A 20,961-nucleotide genomic window follows, 5' to 3' on the forward strand; every position below is an offset into this window, starting at 1 on the left:
TGTGCACAGTGTGTGAAGACAGTCTGAGCGGGATATTGGGAGGTGGATCAGGATGAGGAGCCTGTGACTGAGAAACTCTAAGTGAACATAAGTCACGTAAGTTAAGCCCATCCTGCCACCTAGAACACCGGTACTCAAGATAAAAGGTAGGAGGCAAAGCTATGGAGGCCCAAAGCACTCTGACCAACTGATAAATGTAATTGCGTCATGAGTGTTGTTGCCTTTCTCCATCTGCTTGGCTTGTGTCCGGGACTATTAGGATCTCTAGTATATCAGGCTGAGGTAAAATAATAGATGTTCGCAAAGCTCTGTAGCAATAATTCAGTAAGGCAAGAAAATGTTGACAATGTGAGGTCAAAGATGACAAAATTTATGATCTTCAAGTTTGGAAACGAAGGGGATTAATTATCAGTGTTAGAAAGCTATGGACAGCAACCATTGGTTTACATAACATTCATGTGAGACAAGTAGGAGACAGGTTTGGGTCATTATTATATACAATATTATTTATTTAAATCCCTTAAAGATAACAGTTCATGGTGTTTACAAAAGCAGAAATAAAATTTGAGATATGTTGCAACACAATGGGCTTCAACCTACAGAAAGTTCAAGAAAAATATTTAATTTCATTCTCCATTCAAATGTTATTATAAACATATGTAGACAGAGACAGGACAATACATGCATCTAATGCAATTTGCATTAGATGCGTATACTGACCTGTCTGTCTGCTGCTGTATATACTACTTCTACTAGAGATCCTAATAGTCTCGGCCACAAACATATGGGGAAAGGCAACGACACTCATGACGTTATGAAATGTATCTATACTTTCGACACTGCAACTACACATCAGTCAATTATGGATCACACAGATATCTGGAGAGCAGATTAACCCCCTACCTCCTGATAATATCCTCCTTTCAACTCTACACACTATATATGTAGGTCTGCTCTTATTTTGACTCTCATACATGCGTGTCCCCTCGTAAAAAAAATGCCCCCCCCCCCCATTTCATTTGTTCTGGAGCCGACCCTGAGTGACTGTTATGGCTATAATCTCTGGAAACAGTTAAAATCATAATCTGTTGTTGAAACATTTTAAGAGGCGAGGTCATACAGCTTTGAAAAAGATTGTTTTTGTTTATACCCATAAGGATCGAGTCTGTAAAGACAGCATATAGAGCGATCCATGTTAAGACAGATATTTAGTATTGTAAAATCAAAGTGCAGAGGTTTTATTTAGAAAGTTTTTATATACAGATGAGTGTTTTTTGAATGAATGTGAAGAGTATTATTAGATTGTGCATTTTTTAAAGAGAAGTTAGCTCTAAAGATTTTTGAGGTGACTTCATTGTACTATTTGTATTAAAAGATCAAATTGATAGATGAAATTATATTTTTAAGATTTGAGTATTCTGGAATTATTTCTTAAGGAACCCCTTTTAACAGAGATTTAACTAAGATAGATTTGTGGTATAGCATTACGGTTTAAACAGAGACCTACAGCTGGAATAAGGATAAGGTTTTAATTATTCACTTTTTATTTTAGAATCCCACAGCTTTTTAGCGCCATCTGAATTCAATTAACAGAATCTATAGACACACAGGAACACAGGTGCACTGTTTAAAAACAGGAACATGATCTTCAACATGGTAAGTAGATAGACAGGTTCACTCTGGATACCAGTAGTAATAACAATGGTAGGATCTGTAGACAGATTGGAACTCAGGTGCACTGTTAAGTAAACAGGTACAGGATCTGTGAATTGACAGTTCAGAGACAAGATTGAGGTCCGTGGTGGGGTTAGGCTGCAAGCCCATCCCTTACTATGAACTGATAAACATGCCTGAGTTAGATACTGAAGGTCCACATTGTGGTTAGCAAAGACTTGAAAGTTCAAAAAGCAAAACACAGGAGACTGTAAGTTCATGTCAATGCAAGGTGCCAAGAGGGCCAGAGGCAAATTTAGGTCAGGAACAGTCCATGATCAGGGCAGAGGCAGACAAGCCCGATCTAACAAAGCCAACATCAGGTAGCAGGAATCCAGCAACTAATCAGTGTAGTGAACTATTGGGACATAAGATTATATTTTTCTATACTTAAAAAGTAACATGTTCCAAACCCTTAACTCCACAAGGAAGTAAGTTTTTTGTTAGTTTTGGCATTTTTGCTCTGTATTTGTTTTTAACACACAAGAAAATATAAAGTACTGGCACTGCGATAAGTGATTTGTGGAAAAAGGACCCTATTAGATCCGGTGCTACCTCTTTAAATATACAATATGGAATAAATGAGAAAAATAATGGGGCTAATAGCACTCCTTCCTCATATAAGGGTAAATATGTTAAAATGTTAACTTTATTAAAGTGACTAAGATAGGGAAAACCCGGAACCCGGACTTGTTAGAAACAATTGCTCCTTAGTTATATGCACCCGTTATTACCATCCTACAGGTTAGCTCTATAAGTAATTGTCAAAAATTGCATTTTAATGCGGTGCATCCTATGACAGAGGCAACACTCCTTATATTCAGTGGTATAATGTATCAAGACCAGGTATGCACCCCTATAAGGGAGCCCCATAGATACTAATAATACCAAATTAAGGTTACTAAACCCCAGTCATGCATATAATATCAAATTAAGGTTACTAAACCCCCAGTCATGCATTTATTTAGCGTAGAGAAAATCCAATCCTTACAGGAACACCCAATAATTATTAAATTCATTCATGCCTTATGGAATGACACAATTTAATCTAAAGATCCACTTAGTTTCTCTTTGTAGTAATACAGACTCACAGTCACCCCCCCTAATGCCAGGTCTCAGTTTTTCTAAACCCCAACACTTTAAGGCTTTTGTGTATCCCCTCTTTGGTGTTCTAGAAAGTGTCGGGCCACACTTGTATCTTCTTATCTTTATCCAAATCTTTTTTTGGCATTTTGTATATTACTGTCATGCATGTCCCCAGACTTCTAGTTGTCATCCCAACATAGAATTGGTTACAATTACATGTTAAATAAAAAGAGAGAAGCGCTCAACCTGGGAACGAACAATAGCATAATAGCTTGTTCTATGGCTAGTTACCACCCTAGAAGCAGCCTCTTTTTGCTCAATATATGCCTTTCACAGAGAAGAACTTTCCTGTAGCATATCAGTCTGATCCTGACTTCACAGTACAGTCCAGCCCCGAAATACCAGACAATCCCTCTCTGAACAAGAGAAACAGCAAAACCCCAGACGTACGTTTCGGCCTATTGTGGGCCTCGTCAGTGAGGTGCAGCTATATCCCTCTAGGCACACTGAGCAATGGGTCCACGTCTGGATTCCCGCATCACACTTAGGGAGACTTCCTCAAGTGTCATAATTTGCATAAATAAAAAGAGAGAAGCGCTCAACCTGGGAACGAACAATAGCATAATAGCTTGTTCTATGGCTAGTTACCACCCTAGAAGCAGCCTCTTTTTGCTCAATATGTGCCTTTCACAGAGAAGAACTTTCCTGTAGCATATCAGTCTGATCCTGACTTCACAGTACAGTCCAGCCCTGAAATACCAGGCAATCCCTCTCTGAACAAGAGAAACAGCAAAACCCCAGACGTACGTTTCGGCCTATTGTGGGCCTCGTCAGTGAGGTGCAGCCATATCCCTCTAGGCACACTGAGCAACGGGTCCACGTCTGGATTCCTGCATCACACTTAGGGAGACTTCCCCAAGTGTCATAATTTGCGCACCCTGAGTTGCAATTTAAATTAGCAGGCATGAAAGTTATTCTAGCTTTTGTTCTATCTCAGGAGTGCTGTTCTCTTTCTCTTTTTTCACATTTATGTAAATTACTCTTGGGTCTCACTAAGAGTAATGGGGGAAACCAGACGTGGACTCCTTGCACACATGCCCTTAGAGAGATACAACTTCACCTCACTGATGAGGCCCACAGAAGGCCGAAACGATCGTCTGGGGTTGTTGCTTCCCTTGTTCAGAGAAGAATTGCCTGGTATTTTGGCGCTGGACTATCATTGGGCAGGATCAGACTGATATGCTACAGAATATTTTTTCTTTGTGTAGGGGCATAGTGTGCTAAAAGAACGCGCACCCTGAGTTGCAATTTAAATGAACAGGCATGGAAGTTATTCTAGCTTTTGTTCTATCTCAGGAGTGCTGTTCTCTTTCTCTTTTTTTACAATTACATGTTATACAGTATATCACATTGATACTTTTGCGGTTAATTCAATTATTAATAGTCCGTTTTTATTAAATCTATCATAACCTGCTTTTTAACCATATTTTGGCATACCTTACAACTATCACATGGCATTGAGCCCCTATAGTGTCAAAATAACTCTTAGTAAGATAATCATTTATATTCTTGGCTCTCCTGAAAGTAAACATGGGTTTATCTGATAAAACTGATTTTAACTGTTCATCAGCTTTTGGGATATGCCAGTGCCTATTAACAATATGATATTTGTTCACTTTGGGGAGAATAAGCAGAAATTAATCTGATTGGATTTTTATTAATGTGCTCTTTAGGTTTCAACAGCTTATTTTTGTTCTTGTTCACAGCTATGTGGTATGCCCTAGCCAAAGATTTGTGTGAGTAACCTCGTTGCAGAAATCTATTTTTTAGTTCCAATGCTGCACATTTCAAGGACTCAATTGTAGTTCTGATTCTTAAATATTTCCTTACAGGTAACCCCTTAACGGTTGAAGGATGAGGACTGCTTGTTGCATACAGTATATGGTTAGTGGCCGTCGGTTTTCTAGTTTGTTATTAACCCTTTTAATGGTCAGATCTAAAAACTCAACCTTTTCTTTATTGGCTGTATAAGTAAGATAAAGGCCAAAATGATTCACGTTCAATATCTCTATAAATTCCTGCAACAATTCTCCTGTTCCATTCCAAACAAAAAGAATGTCATCTATATACCTATATATAGAGTGAATTTTCTTAGAGAATCGTGGAACACCACTGTTTCCTCCCACCATTCAAGATAAATATTAGCATGACGTGCCCATTGCTGTGCCACATACCTGTAAGTAGAACCTATCATCGAACACAAAATAATTGTGATTTAATACAAAATTCATTAACCTATTAATGAAATCCTTAGTTTCAATCTTTACACTATTGTCACTTTGCAAAAAAATGAGATACTGCCTTACATCCCCACTGTGTTTTAATGCTAGTATATAAGGATTCTACATCACAGGTAACCAAAATGGAGTCTGGTGTTAAAGTTAGATCCCGAATTTTGTTAAGTGTATGCATAGAATCTCTTGTGTAAGATGGAAGTGAATTCACTATATAGCTCAACCTAGCATCCAAATATCTGCTTGCCTGTTCCGTCAGGGAGTCAATATCTGACACAATTGGTCTCCCTGGAGGACACAGTAAATTCTTATGTATCTTGGGCCCAGGGCCGGTGCTAGACTATTTTGTGCCCTAGGCAAGACCAGTTACTTGCGCCCTGCCCCACACCATGCAAAAAAAACCAAAACAATTAAAGCAACAAAACATGACACTTATAATTTTCATGAATAAGTGCCATAAGATGCCAAAAGCAACAATATTAAAGGCAAAATATAAAGTAACCAAATGTAAAATTGCCTATATTAACAAAAAATATATTTTAACTTTTTATTGAACAAAATATATATTAACTGTATTTTTCTTACAGTCAGAGAAACAAACAAAAAAAACACAGATGTCAGATAAAAGTTTAAATTTCAGACACATCAAAATCTCACTCTGCGTGCCTTTTCCTTTGCAAATGTTGTCACCTTTCAGCCAGATCAAGTGCTGCTGCCTGTGTATGTTCAATTGATATAGTTGCCAAGCCAACTAGTCTCTTTTCCAACATTGTAAAACGTATGTAACTTTTTATAAGTTTGAACTTTGAGAAAATACGTTCACCACTTGCCACTGATACTGGAAGTGTGAGAAGGATCCTCAGAGCAACAGAAATATTAGGCACGTTATCTAGAAGTTTATTTTGTAGTATGAAGAGAAGTACTTCTTGTGGCGGCATAGGCTTTGGAAGTCTTCGAGCTATTGCTTCAAGTTCACAACGCAGATCTTACGCATCAATATCTTAGTTTCCATTATGCATCAATGACCTTTCCAAATTATTACAGATTTTTTCCAAATTATTACAGATTTTTTCTTTATACTGTAAATGTCATATAGAAAGCTAAATAGTGAATTATATTTTTGTAGCTGTTGGAATCTCTCTTCAATAGATTGTATGGCCATGTCTAAAACAGCATAGTAAAAACCTGTTTTGAATTTCTGCTTTGGATCTTATGGTGCTTCTTCTTGGGGCTCATATTCAAACTGCCGTTTCTTTCTCCTGTTTCGAACTTGATCTTCTGTCTCAAGGTTTGGTACTATCTGTTGAAAACCCTTATCACACCTGCAGGTTATGAGATAATTCTTGGTCACTTACAATTTTCTTGTAGCTGAATTTAAATCAGCTTCCTTATTTTGTAGTAGCTTGCTTGTAAGATTGACTTCAAAAAGGATGTTGTACCATGTAACAAGGGATACCACAAACTTGAATTTACTAACTGCATCAGCAAGGCCCCTGGCTTCAACTCGGGAAGTATTTCCAGATGGACCTGATAGGCTTGTATCCTCAAAAATCTCTGTCAAAGCATCATATATATTACCAAGATGATATCTCAGTGGTTTCAAAGCATCATTCCGACTCTCCCATCTTGTTTCACTCAATGGCTTAACAGTTATGCCTAAGTCTGATATATGGCTAATTAGAACTTGCCAACGCTTAGTAGATGTAGAGAAATAATTATAAATCTGTTGAACTAACCCGAAGAAAGTAGTTGCTTCCAGACAACACCTAGCAGCGTCATTGACTACCAAGTTTAAAGAATGTGCATTGCAGGGAACAAAAAACGCATGTGGGCTTAAGTCCAGTATTCTCTTTTGTGCTCCATTTTGTTTGCCTTTCATGTTACTCCCATTGTCATACCCTTGACCACGGAGATTTTCAATTGGCAATTGAATTTGCTTCAGTTGTTCAAAAAGAGTTTCTGCTATAAAGGCACCTGTAGTCTCCTGTAGTGGAATAAATCCTAAGAAATGTTCTCTTATAGTAATACTTTCAGACTCATTATCTGATGGTTTGCTTACATCAAAAAAACGTACAATCATTGTCATTTGCTCAATATGAGTAACATCAGGTGTGCAGTCCAGAATAATTGAATAGTATTTAGCTGAAATTGTACTTGTTATAATTTTCTGCTTTAACCCCTTAATGACAACTGACGTACCAGGTACGTCATGCATTAACAAGCAGTTAATGACAATGGACGTACCTGGTACGTCAGTTGTCTAACAGAGTGCTGGAAGCGATCACAAATGCTTCCAGCAGCTCTGAGGGTATTGCAGTGATGCTTCGATATGGAGGCATCCTGCAATACCACTTTACAAGCCCCCGATGCAGAGAGAGCCACTCTGTGGCCCTCTCTGCACCGGTAGCGATAGTGCCGGGTGTGAGGGTGCGCGTGCACGATGCGCGCGTGGGTGCACGATGCGCGTGTGTGCACGTGAGCTTGCATGTGAGCGCGCGTGCATGTGCACCCATTAGCCACACTGACACCAATGAATGAGGGCAGAAAGGGGAAAAAAGGGATTTTTTTTAAAAAAAAAAATATAAAAGGATCTGGGAGGGGGTGGTGGTGGGGGTATTGTGGGGGGCTGCTACACTACAGAAATAGTTTTTTAAGTAAAAATAAAATAAAAATACTTTTTGGGGGGGTTTTGGGGCCAAACTGGGTACTGGCAGACAGCTGCCAGTACCCAAGATGGTGGTAATTAGGTAGGGGAGAGGGTTAGAGAGCTGGAGGGGGGGATCAGGGAGGTTGGGGCTAAGGCAGGGGTCCATCACAGCTAAAATACTTTATTATTTTTATTTAAAAAAAACCAACCTCTTTTATTTAGTACTGGCAGACTTTCTGCCAGTACTTAAGATGGCGGGAACAATTGTGGGGTGGGGGAGGGAAGAGAGCTGTTTGGGAGGGATCAGGGGGTGGGATGTGTCAGGTGGGAGGCTGATCTCTAAAATTAACCCTGTAAGCTCCCTACAAGCTACCTAATTTAACCCCTTCACTGCTGGGCATAATTAACGTGTGGTGCGCAGCAGCATTTAGCGGCCTTCTAATTACCAAAAAGCAACGCCAAAGCCATATAAGTCTGCTATTTCTGAACAAAGGGGATCCCAGAGAAGCTTTTACAACAATTTCTGCCATAATTGCACAAGCTGTTTGTAAATAATTTCAGTGAGAAACCTAAAATTGTGAAAAATGTTAAGTTTTTTTTTTTTATTTGCTCGCATTTGGCGGTGAAATGGTGGCATAAAATATACCAAAATGGGCCTAGATCAATACTTGGGGTTGTCTACTACACTAAAGCTAAAATTAACCCTACAAGCTCCCTAATTAACCCCTTCACTCCTGGGCATAAAACACGTGTGGTGCGCAGCGGCATTTAGCGGCCTTCTAATTACCAAAAAGCAACCCAAAAGCCATATAAGTCTGCTATTTCTGAAAAAAGGAGATCCCAGAGAAGCATTTACAACCATTTGTGCCATAATTGCAGAAGCTGTTTGTAAATAATTTCAGTGGGAAACCTAAAGTTTGTGACAAATTTTGTGAAAAAGTGAACTTTTTTTTTTTTGATCGCATGTAAACATTGGGTATTTCTAAACTCAGGACAAAATTTAGAAACTATTTAGCATGGGTGTTTTTTGGTGTTTGTAGATGTGTAACATATTTTGGGGGTCAAAGTTAGAAAAAGTTTGTTTTTTTCCATTTTTTCCTCATATTTTATTATTTTGTTTTTAGTAAATTATAAGACATGATGAAAATAATGGTATCTTTAGAAAGTCCATTTAATGGCGAGAAAAACGGTATATAATATGTGTGGGTACAGTAAATGAGTAAGAGGGAAATTACAGCTAAACACAAACACTGCAGAAATGTAAAAATAGCCATTGTCATTAAGGGTAAGAATATTGAAAAATGGTCCGGTCATTAAGGGGTTAAAGCTCCGACTAGAAGCTGTATAAGCTCCTTCTGGATATCTTTTCCCAGGTAGTGAACCAATGTTTCTTGATCTTTAATCCTACACAAATGTTCATTCATGATATGATCAAAAAGGGCTAGATATTCCACAAACTTTAAAAAATTTCCATTGCCGGCAATATACAACTTGTCATTTGTACCACGGAATGATAAGTTTTGCATGGCAAGAACTCTTACCAAAGCAATCAAGCGTTGCAAGACTTGTTGCCAATATTGTTCTTCTTGCCTAATTTTCTGCTGCATCAATTGTTTTTTCTTTAGATAAGCGCAATTCAAGTTCATGCCAGGCTTGATAGTTTTCCAAATGGTCAGTATTCCTCTCATGTAAAGAAATAATTGCTCCAATGTTCTTCCAGTCTTTTGAACCTGTTTCTTGTAGGGATGATGCAACATTTCTTTTACTGAACAATTTACAGCAAAAACAAAAAAAACACATCTTTTGAGTTCTTCACCATTTGCCAGTCTCCTCTTGTAGTGTACAGGAGAAAATCGTCTGTTTTTTGAGTCTTTGGGAAAATCATGTGATACAACCTCCTGTGGTCCATGTTGAATTGAAGCTGTCGTAGATCATCACACCCACATGGTCACCCCTATTTTTGCCTTTAAGCTGGGAAGTTGACCCCATTGTTTAAGGTTTTATTAATTAACAAATAACCGTACGTTGGTAAAATTCACCTGAGAAACAACCAAACCAAGGAATAATAAATTATATATAATATATTTATATATTTTATCATAATTAGCCTGCCCATCTTTCTCTAGTAGTACAAGTAGTATATACATAATAACATAACATTACCCATAACATTAATAAATTAATATACTGTCTGTATATCCGAGCGATATTATAAATAATGTATTTTTTAATAACTAATAAAGATTCATAATGTTCAGTGCAGCACAGCAGCCAGCATATTAGGCTATAATATAATAGTGGACACACTCACACATCATCACACAGAGGACAGAGCTTTATGTCGGTCAAGTGCCGGTTCAGTTATGGGCCTGGGTCTGAGTCAGTCACTCTCACCTCTGTCTGGTGTGGTCTCCACGGTACTCCGTCTCCACCGTCTACGGACCACGGTCCACACGGTCCGGACCATCTGATTGGCTCTGGGCTTGCTCTGCCACTGCCAGCCAGGCTCTAGCCTCTACATTACTACCCAACCCAGCTAGGCAGCTACTTAAATTTTTTTTAGGTGTCTGACTGTCCAAAACTGTCCGTCCGCACCCGTCCACAGGCACAGCCAGTCCAGCACAGTCAGCAGCCAGTCGAGAACCACTCACACTCTGTCTTCCTCTCTGTCTTCCTGCTGCCGCGTGTGAGGCTGGTACAGTGAGCGGCAAAGCGGGGCGGAGTAGTCACGTGATGGTAACGTTGAGGTGCTGACGTCGCTGTGACTGCGCAATACGCCCCAAGCAATAGAAACATAGAAACATAGATATTGACGGCAGATAAGAGCCATAGGCCCAGCAAGTCTGCCCGACCTTACCTAACAGTATAAACTTATCTAGTTCGTAGGATAGCCCTATGCTTGTCCCATGCATTTTTAAAGTCCCCCACAGTGTTTGTTGCTACTACCTCTTGAGGAAGTTTATTCCATAAATCAATCACTCTTTCTGTAAAGAAGTGCTTCCTCAAATAACTCCTGAATCTACTACCCACAAGGTCGGAGTCTGAAGACTTAAATTATTAATAAATAAAAAAAAGACTGTAAATAAAAAAAAACTGTAAAGAAAATACACAGATTGTAATTTGTACAGGGAGGGTCGGGGTGGGTGAGACGAGGTTCGGCTAATAAATGAAAAAAAAAATTTGGCGTAAAAGTGACGGAGTTTAGTGTAATAAGCGGCACCGGAGACTGACTGCACTTTAAAAATAGCAGCTTTATTCAGGCAATTGGATCCTTAACAAAGCGGATACTATGTGACAATATTGTGCCATAGAATTGCACTCCATGAACTATTGCTGATGCGTTTCAGCCCTTGTAGCCGTAGTCGTAGCTGTAGTTCACAATCACCTCTACCTTAATATACACCTGTGCTTGATTGTGATTGGATAAAATCATTACCTGGGGCGCAATTCTATAATTGGCAACAAAACTACCATATTTATCTTAGCCATACTCAATGTTTATACTCAGAGCTCTTGCTGTATGAACACAATGTTATAAAATAACATAAAATGACAATATTAATAATTTCAGATAACATTCTATACTGTACAATTATCTTAAATAACCACACATTTTCAATTGACAATTGTGGGGTATTATAATTCTTGTCTAGTTTCTAAATGGCCTTATTTTAATTAGAAAAGAAAAGAAAGAAAAATCTATGTGTTGCATATTTCCATCATGCTTTACCCTCTATTTTTCTATATGCTTATGGCCCCATTCATTTATTTAATCCCGGCGGGATCAGACTGATATACTACAGGAAAGTTTTCCTCTGTGAAAAGCACAATTGGGCAGAAAGAAGCTACTACCAGGTGGCAACCAGGCCATAGAACAAGCTATTGATGCTGCTGTTCGTTCCTGGCAGACTGCTTCTCATTCTGTTTTGCATATGTAAATATGACCCTGGGGATAGTCTCCCTATGGGTGATGGGGGAAACCAGACGTGGACTCCTTGCCCAATGTGCTTAGAGGGATATGGCTGCACCTCACTGACGAGGCCCAAAGGAGGCCGAAACGATCGTCTGGGGTTGTCATGTTCCTTGTTCAGAGGAGAATTTCCTGGTATTTCGGGGCTGGACTGACCATGCCGGTGGGATCAGACTGATATACTACAGGAAAGTTTTCCTCTGTGAAAAGCACAATTGGGCAGAAAGAAGCTACTACCAGGTGGCAACCAGGCCATAGAACAAGCTATTGATGCTGCTGTTCGTTCCTGGCAGACTGCTTCTCATTCTGTTTTGCATATGTAAATATGACCCTGGGGATAGTCTCCCTATGGGTGATGGGGGAAACCAGACGTGGACTCCTTGCCCAATGTGCTTAGAGGGATATGGCTGCACCTCACTGACGAGGCCCAAAGGAGGCCGAAACGATCGTCTGGGGTTGTCATGTTCCTTGTTCAGAGGAGAATTTCCTGGTATTTCGGGGCTGGACTGACCATGCCGGCGGGATCAGACTGATATACTACAGGAAAGATTTCCTCTGTGAAAAGCACAATTGGGCAGAAAGAAGCTACTACCAGGTGGCAACCAGGCCATAGAACAAGCTATTGATGCTGCTGTTCGTTCCTGGCAGACTGCTTCTCATTCTGTTTTGCATTCATTTATTTAAGCTCTTTTCTGCATAAATATTCAATTGCTAGTGCATAGATAAACTTAAACTTACAAGAATTTTACACAACTATTTGCCATGTTCTAAGGGATTATGAAGTATCACCATGTCATTAAGAGTACCTTTTCTGATGAAACTAATAAAGCTTTTACTTTGATAGAGAGAGGGTGGAGTTTCCCGGACACACCGATTATTCCCAAAAGTTGATAATATCATATTCTGAATTTAACCCTGTGGGAATTCTTGTTTTTAATCGGTGTATCCAGAAAACCTCCATCTTGGCTAGAAAGCTATCTCTGTCCCCTCCTCTCTTTTTGTTCTTTACCTGCTCAATGATGGTCCATTCTAATGAGGCTACATTTCTTGTTCACATTCAAATTATTGAATAGTGGAAATGAAATGACATTTACATTTATATATCTTATATGCATCCCACATCGTGGACTTTAGTTATTTGGTGCTAACACAGTAAGTGACTTTTAGTAAAAGTGACGGAGTCAGCTGGAGCTGCTGCGCCCTAGCTGGCAGTGCGCACTAGGCGGCTGCCTAGAAGCCTAGTGCAAGCGCCGGCCCTGCTTGGGCCTCAAATAAAAGGTTGCTATCTTAGGGTTATTAACAACCAGGAACTCAAACTCAGTTTGATCAATAGACCCTTCTGTCAGAGCACATTTAATAATTTTATTATATTGCTCCAAAAATACTTCCGTGGGATTGCCTAGCAGACGCTTGTAGTTTTTAGTGTTAGTTAACTGTTTCTGAGCTTCTTCTACATACATGGTAGTGGGCCAAATTACTATGTTCCCACCCTTATCACTTATTTTGATCTGCTCATCCGTCCACTGTGTCAATTCTGTAAAATAATTTCTTTCTTGTCTGGTTAAATTATTCTCTGAAATGCTATTAGGATCTTTCATAGACAGTATGTCCTTATAGTGCATGATGTGACACTCTTTGGAGGAACAAAGTGAGGCTTGGTTATTAACATTTTCCTCCAACCATCATCTTTAAGCTCTGCATCTGCTAATTCTGATTCCCCTTACAGATTAATTAGATCATTGATTGACATAAAATCAGCATTATATTGTTGATCTGTCTCTGAACTATTAGAGAAATATTTTTTAGCCAATATTTTACGTGTGAATAAGTGGATGTCTTTAACGACTTTAAATTTGTCAACATTTGTAGTGGGTAAAATTATAGACCTTTTCTTAACACTGAGTTTTGTGTCTGTGGGAGTGTTTTGTCTGAGAGATTTATAATATTAAGACTTGGTTCCTCTACATTGAATTGTACTGGGGATTCTGATTGAAGCATACTTGTCATTTATTGCGTGGTTAGTTTCCCCCTTCCCCTCCGAGTTCTCCTCCTAAAGGGATACTTTTGTGTAGGGTTTAATTCTATTTCTAAGTATGGGTTTAGGTCTTTCCCCATCTGAACCCTCTGTATCTATCGTGTCACAGTCTTTGTTAGAGTTATCTGAGTCAATATTTGCTGTCCTATTTTGGCCCCATAGTCAATCAAATCCCTGTCAATTTTCCTTTCCTTCTTCTCAGAAATAAATTTTGCAAACTTTTCCACTTCACCCTTTATTTTATTATATGATTTTTGAAAATCCTCCTTTAACTCATACTGCTTCAATTCATCACTTAGTTTAGAAATTTCTCCAGTTAATTTTTCCATTTCATGTTTTACTAAATATCCCATTAGTTTCAAGGAACATTCCGTAACTTCTCCTCTGTATTTGTTAAGTTCCCCCCTACATACAGTATTATATACAAATGAACAGGGCTTTCTTGTGATACCCTATATTGGTACAGAAATTAACAATACATTATTTTTGAATTACATCATATGTCCCAGTAATTTAAAGCAAAAATAGGCCAAATACTACAATGATGGAGTTGTTGGTTTAACTCTAAAACTTTGCAAACATTGTTATGCTTGAATTGTAATTAAAATAAAATTATAAAAAATACACTATTGGTCTCACATAGATGCTAATAGAGAGAGAAGAGGTGGGTTCAAGACAAGCCATTGTTTACAAACAATGGTTGTGTGTATTAACACTCAAACTGAGTGTGCACAAGCACTTTAAAAGTATTAATTCAAAGAACACATAAGGGATTAAATGCTTAGTCGCTTCTTCCCAATCAGGACATCACTTTATTACCCCCATACCTCTTATCAATAAAACACACAAAACCAATGTGGGAGAAAAAGACCAACGTGGGTCATGTTTATTAAATAACAAATTGAATTAAACCGACTAAACTTTTGTTTAAACTAAAACATAACTCATGCATGGTGGCAATTGAGTTCCTATATTCTATCTTCTGCATAAGAGGTTGAGGCCCAGCTTAAGGTGTAACTGCAGTGGAGCCGTCCCGGATGACCCCCGCCATCAGAAGTATAGCGGGCTATGTGTGGAGTTCTTCCGGCCTACCTATACGGAGAGAGGAGCGCCCTAGGCCCAAGTCTAATGTGGGTTGCTCCCCCCATCAGCCTGGCCGTTCCTCCGCCCTAAAAATTGATATCTGGGCCCAGACCTCCAGCTAGAGCGTGAACAAGTAATCACGCCCAAAATGGGGCTCCTGCCACCACCAGCTGCACTAGCCAGCTAGTGAAGGGTGAGACCAAAGTTACAATGCACGGTCTTACCAAGGCTAGCTTAACTAAACCTACCCCCGCAATGCAGCTTTGGCAACCCTAAGGAAGTTGTCAACTCAAGCCAACCATTCCAACCAGGGAGGGCGGGTGGGAAAACTTCAGGGATCTTCACAGGAAGAAGAGTACTGGAACCTTCCTCCATAACTGTAACATTGTTGCTCTCTCACTTTACTCCATACCTCCTTTATTCCCATCCCCTCCAGGTCTTAACCCTTAGTGGCGTTCCAGTCCCATTCAGGGCTTTCCACTATCATAAGGGATTAAATGCTTAGTCGCTTCTTCCCAATTAGGGGATCATTTTATTTCCCCCATACCTCTTATCAATAAAACACACAAAACCAATGTTGGAGAAAAGACCAACATTGGTCACGTTTATTAAATAACATTGAATTAAACCGACTAAACTTTTGTTTAAACTGAAACATAACTTATGCATGGTGGCAATTGAATTCCTATATTCTATATCCTGCATAAGATGTCGAGGCCCATCTTAAGGTGTAACTGCAGCGGAGCTGTCCCAGGCGACCCCCACCATCAGCAGTATAGCGGGCTACGTGTGGAGTTCTCCTGGCCTGCCTATACGGAGAGAGGAGCGCCCTAGGCCCGTGCCTAAGGTGGGTTGCTCCCCCATCAGCCTGGCTGTCCCTCCACCCTAAAAATTGATATCTGGGCCTAGACCTCCTATCCGCCACAAAAGTTCACCCATCTCATTAATATAACTCTTGCCGCCAATAAATTAACTTTAATATTACTAATCCACAAGCCTTTTTTTTTTTTTTTTTTAAATAACTAGGATTAAGGCTAATCTGATATCGTTTAAAAATAGATCCAGACCAACATCCGATAGATGTACCTCATCTGGACGAAATTGCAATTTCTTGTCAGCCGTTATATTCGAATGGCAGATTATAAATCCACGTAACACCCTGATGGTCTTTCCCACCTTCATATTCACCTTTTTTCTTACCCTGTAGGCAGCCCCAGCCGAACTCATGTGCCTACAATACAGACGAGCCACCACATTCGACCAACCTATTCTTACCCCAGGGCACCACACATTCAGCCACCTCAAATCAGCCTGAATGACCCTAATCAGCTCCAACACTGAGATTACCCCTAAGTCATTCCTCCCAAATGTAGGATCACTATGTTAGGTTTCCCCCATCTTCTTAAAGCATCCTGAAGCAGCACTGGCAGTTTGTGCCAACACATACCCCTTTGTCCCAACCATCTTAACATAGCTCTAGCCAGATTAAATCCTAATTGTTGACATCCCGGCAGTGTCAGAGCCCTGATAGCCGCCCAATGCACAAATGAATGGCCAACTATCCACACTCGCACTGCTTGATTATTCACACCTAGAAAAAAGACACAACACAACTAAGAAAAACAGCTCCTAAAACTCACTGACTGTTTTAGCTTCATCTAACTTATGCACTTATTGGCCTGACATATAATTTGAATCTGCTAGAGTGCCATCTGCCCAACCTCTGTATCCCTTCCTGTGACATGCCGCTATCGGCCGTAGACGTGACTGCTCCTATCCTGAAAGAATGCGGGGCAATCTTATGAGGATCAAGGCCAATACTAAAGACTGCCCTCTTCAAAATCCTCCCAAATTGCAACTTCGTCAATGCAGTCCCATCTTTATTTACTAAATATTGCTTATTCTGCCTGTTGCGAATAGCACTGAATGAACCCAACAGTCGCATGGGGCAACAATCACTCTCCGGTCTAGCCGGCAATGTCAACCACACACCCCTTGCATCCTGGTCCATTTTAGACCAGGGGACAAACTAGTACAGCCTCGTTACCAATTTGAACATTCTCATTCTGTACATCTTTTTCTTTCACCAACTTAGAAGGGGCCACTAACTCTCCTATCCTCAGAGTCCCAAAATATGCCAGTGCGAAAGCTGCTTTAAATAAAGCCACCTTGTAGTTATAACTGCATATACCCTGCAGCCCCACTAGTAACCGTCTTAATCTATCTACTGTGATTGGTTCCCTTACGTCTGTCTTCCTGACTTTCACTCTTCCCCAACCCCACATAATCTGCTTCACTAAGAATGTCCTTGTCGTGTCAAGGAAAGAAAAGATTTTGTTATTAAAGGATAGCGTTGCTAACTTGGCCACAAGATCCCCCTTTTTTTACTGACCTTGTTTTTAAGCAAGCCAACCAATCTTGCAGGCCCTGTGTGAAAGCTACTCCCTGATTCACACAAAAGGCTTCCCATTTGTGCCAATGCCTAGTGTTAGCCTCCCATGTAGCCGAAACCAGCACGGAGCAAATTAACGGAAGGAGGGGTGACCAATCTCCGCGAGCTGCCAGAGAAGGCGGACAGGTCAATCCTGTAGCTGCTCCGAAGTGGCCAGCAATCTAAATTGTGTCCAATTAGAACGGGAAAGGGTGTCAGCAATGCTATTATTCACCCCTGGCACGTGCTGTGCTGAGAACTGGATATTGCACTCCAGACAGCGCAACACTAGATACCTGAGCTAACGTCCTACTACTGGTGATGCTGCAAATAAGTTATTGCACTACACTCTGGTTGTCACACCAGAACACCACCACTCTCTAAGCTAGGTTGTCCGCCCAAATCTCCAACGCTGCCACGATGGGAAAAAAAGCTCTAACAGAGTAAAATTCCTAGTCAGCCCTCCACTGATCCACTCGCGAGGCCATATGCCCGCAAACCATTCGCCTTGAAAAAAGGCTCCAAAGCCAGATGCTCCAGCTGCATTTGTGAAAATGTGGAGAGCTGGACTTGAAACCGCAGTCACTGGCCACAGTCTCACTCCATTGAAATGAATCAAGAACCTCTCCCAAACCTGTAGATCTTTATGCATATCTCTGCCTATCACAATCTTACTGCGCTGATCCGTCTCCTTTTTAAGTGATCACCCGGCATGCACAATTCAATAACCCCAAAAGAAAAAATCTGCCTTAATGATAGGTAGGAAGCAGAAACAGTTGTTTGAACTGCCTCCAAAATCTTAGCTACCTTGTCGTCAGGCAAATTACACAGTTGCCTGACTGTATCAATCTTGATTCCGAGGAACGTTAATTGCGTACAAGGGCCTTCAGTTTTATCCTCCACCAAAGGGACAATGAATCTACTCATGAGCACTCGCATTACTTTCATAAGCCTATCACAATTGTTTGTTCCAGGTGGGCCAATTAGTAGGAAATCGTCTATGTAGTGGGCAATGCTAGTGTCCTGCGCCACCTCCTGCACTGTCCAGTGCAAAAATGTTCTAAACATTTTCGAAATAACCGCACAACCCATAGGAAGACACCTATCCACAAAGAATTGCCCCTGAAATGTACAGCCCATGAGACAGAAAGAAGAAGGGTGAATCGGCAGCAATCTAAACACTGATTTAATATCCAGTTTAGCCAGCATTGCTCCCTCCCCGGACAATTGCCAGTGCTTCCTCAAATGATTGGTAACGCACCGGACTCAGTCCAGGATCAGTAGCGTCGTTGACCGATCAGCCTTTGGGATAGGATAAGTGCTGAATCATCCTAAATTTCCCTGCCTTCTTCTTCGGCACCACCTCCAGAGGAGAGACAACTACATTTTCTACGGGACAGTTGTGAAAGGGCCCCGCCATTCTCCCTAGGCTCACCTCTTTATCCAATTTTTTTGTCAATGCTCGTGGAAACTGATAGGATGACTTTAGGTTCCATTGTACTTTAGAGCCTAACACGAAATTATTGACAGGAATAACAAAACCCTTGCGTAGGCCCGCCAGGAGCACTTGGGCTGCCTGATGGTCTGGGTACATGCGCAGCCATGGTTCACCCTCAGTGGGATGGGTGCCCTTGTTCGCAGCAACTCCCCTACCTCTGCCTATGGCGGCTGGAGTATCTCTACGGTGTGTGCACTCACAACCTTGTTGCCCTCCCTTGCAGTGTTTGCTCACGAGCCAAAAAATGCATGCGGTTCCGTGATCGCATTGTCGGTCCTAGTATTTCCAGCACTCTCTCCCTTTTCTTCTGAACTTAGGAAAGGACCACCCCGCACCACTCCACACTTCTTGCGGGGAGGGATAGTACTTTTGACGTAGACTCACCCACAAATGCATGTCTGTGGTCCCGAAGTTAAGCACCGGGTTACCTGTGAATTCCCTGCGGAACTCCTCATCGTAGTTTCTCCATGCTCCCTCCTTAAACCTCCCATAAATAAATTCAGTAGCGTCAGTATATTTAATGATCGCATGTATCTGGTCAGGGTGTTTTGCGAGGAAGAGTCAGCTAATTTAATTTTTTTGGGCCCTGTCCCATCCTTACTACGCTCCTTCAACCTATGCACCTCTATAGATAATTTGAACATATTAACATATTTACCATCCTGTATTTTCTTTACTAGCTTGGTCCTTAAGTGACCGTGCATCAAATAGAGAAAACAAGTATAGGAATCCCCATGCAGAGCTGCTTTGCTCTCTGCCCGTTGAGACACTAGAGATGCCTTCGACACCTCTGAAACTGTTGCAGCAACCCCCCTGTCTGAGGTGCTACCTTATCCTGCGCTGAAGATAACTTTTATCATTCTGAACATGTGCTCCTAGCAACCCCTCACTATCTGAGCCAGATGTAGATGTGGTGTCTGAAAGTTGCAGTGCAATCAAGATTAGCTACAGTAGACTCACCAGCCCCAGGTTCAGAGACTGCTCCCGGCCTTGACTTCCTGCTGTGGTTTCAAGCCGTCCTTCTCCAGTTGAGATAGGATTCGCTCTACCCTGCACTGCCACAGCCGCCGACATCTACGTGGGATTGTTCAGGTGTTCCACTGCTAGTGTTGACGCCATGCCTCCTTGCTGTATTACTGACATCTGCAAAACAGAATGCAAGCCAGGAGTACCTGTGCCCCCAGCTTTAAGTGCCCCCCCCCCCCCTTGTTACCGCCACTGCGACCTCATACCAGCCCTGACAGGCCCAGCCATACCCCTAACGGGCCTTGCTACCACACTTACACCTCTGGACGCACCAGCCTTAGCCACGCATTCTCTCTCCTGTTCCCCTTCACAATCCTCCACAAATTCCTCATCAAAAGCCCCAAACAAACTTTCACTCCACCTGTCACAATTGTCATCCGCCCCTAACTCTGTTACAGGGACCTAAATGTGTTTCTTTTTTGAAGTGGCTTTCCTACCCCTGGGCACTTCAGTCGCCCCAGCTAACATCCCTCCCTCTTATAAGCACTACCATCCACTACCAATTCTGAGCATCAGCATTCCCATCATTATCGTGGCTCCAATCATGCGAATCAGCATTCCTGCCATCATCGTGGCTCCAATCAGGCGAATCACTTGTACTATACAGTGCCATGCCCCCCCCCTATTTGGCATATCAAGCATCCTTCTAACAGATGCGCCCCTTGGCCTAGAAAAATGATCCCTTCGGATTGCCGCCCATGGGCCTGCCCCCCAAGCATACTCCCAACTTACCTTTGTACTGGGCACCCGCTATTGCTGCTGGTCTGCTTCTGACCGCCGTCACCGCTAAATGGCGAACCAGAAGTGCGTCACCGGAAGGGGTGGGGCCAGAAGTAGATCCTACTGAAGAGGCTACAGCCGTGCGAGGACCCGGGGATGATACTGCTCTTGCTATAGGTCCAGCACACGATGCAGCCTCCCCAGCAGGGGCCCCGGCAAAGCCGGTACCAACCATGGCTGCAATAAATTGCAGCAGCGCCGCAACGGCCGTGGAAACCTCCGGTGACAGGCCCACGGAGCCCGCTGCTGGAAGTTGCCCCACAATCAGTTCTTGCGCATGGGGCCTAGTGGATGAGCTTCCAGACTGGGCTATGTCACGTGAGCTTTGCGCCCTATGCCTAACCGACCCGCCAGACCTTCTAGGGGATGGGGTATGGCCACCTCCCACTACAACCGGC

At 41.6% G+C, this 20,961-nt stretch overlaps 1 pseudogene; it reads right to left on the minus strand.

Annotated features, from left to right (window-relative positions):
* Window positions 1-6,111: 6,111 nt before the first annotated feature.
* LOC128638838 (uncharacterized) lies at window positions 6,112-20,738 on the minus strand (annotated as a pseudogene).
* Between the last annotated feature and the right edge of the window lie 223 nt (window positions 20,739-20,961).

The sequence above is a fragment of the Bombina bombina genome, chromosome 8 (assembly GCF_027579735.1).
Source record: "Bombina bombina isolate aBomBom1 chromosome 8, aBomBom1.pri, whole genome shotgun sequence".
Lineage (NCBI taxonomy): Eukaryota > Metazoa > Chordata > Amphibia > Anura > Bombinatoridae > Bombina > Bombina bombina.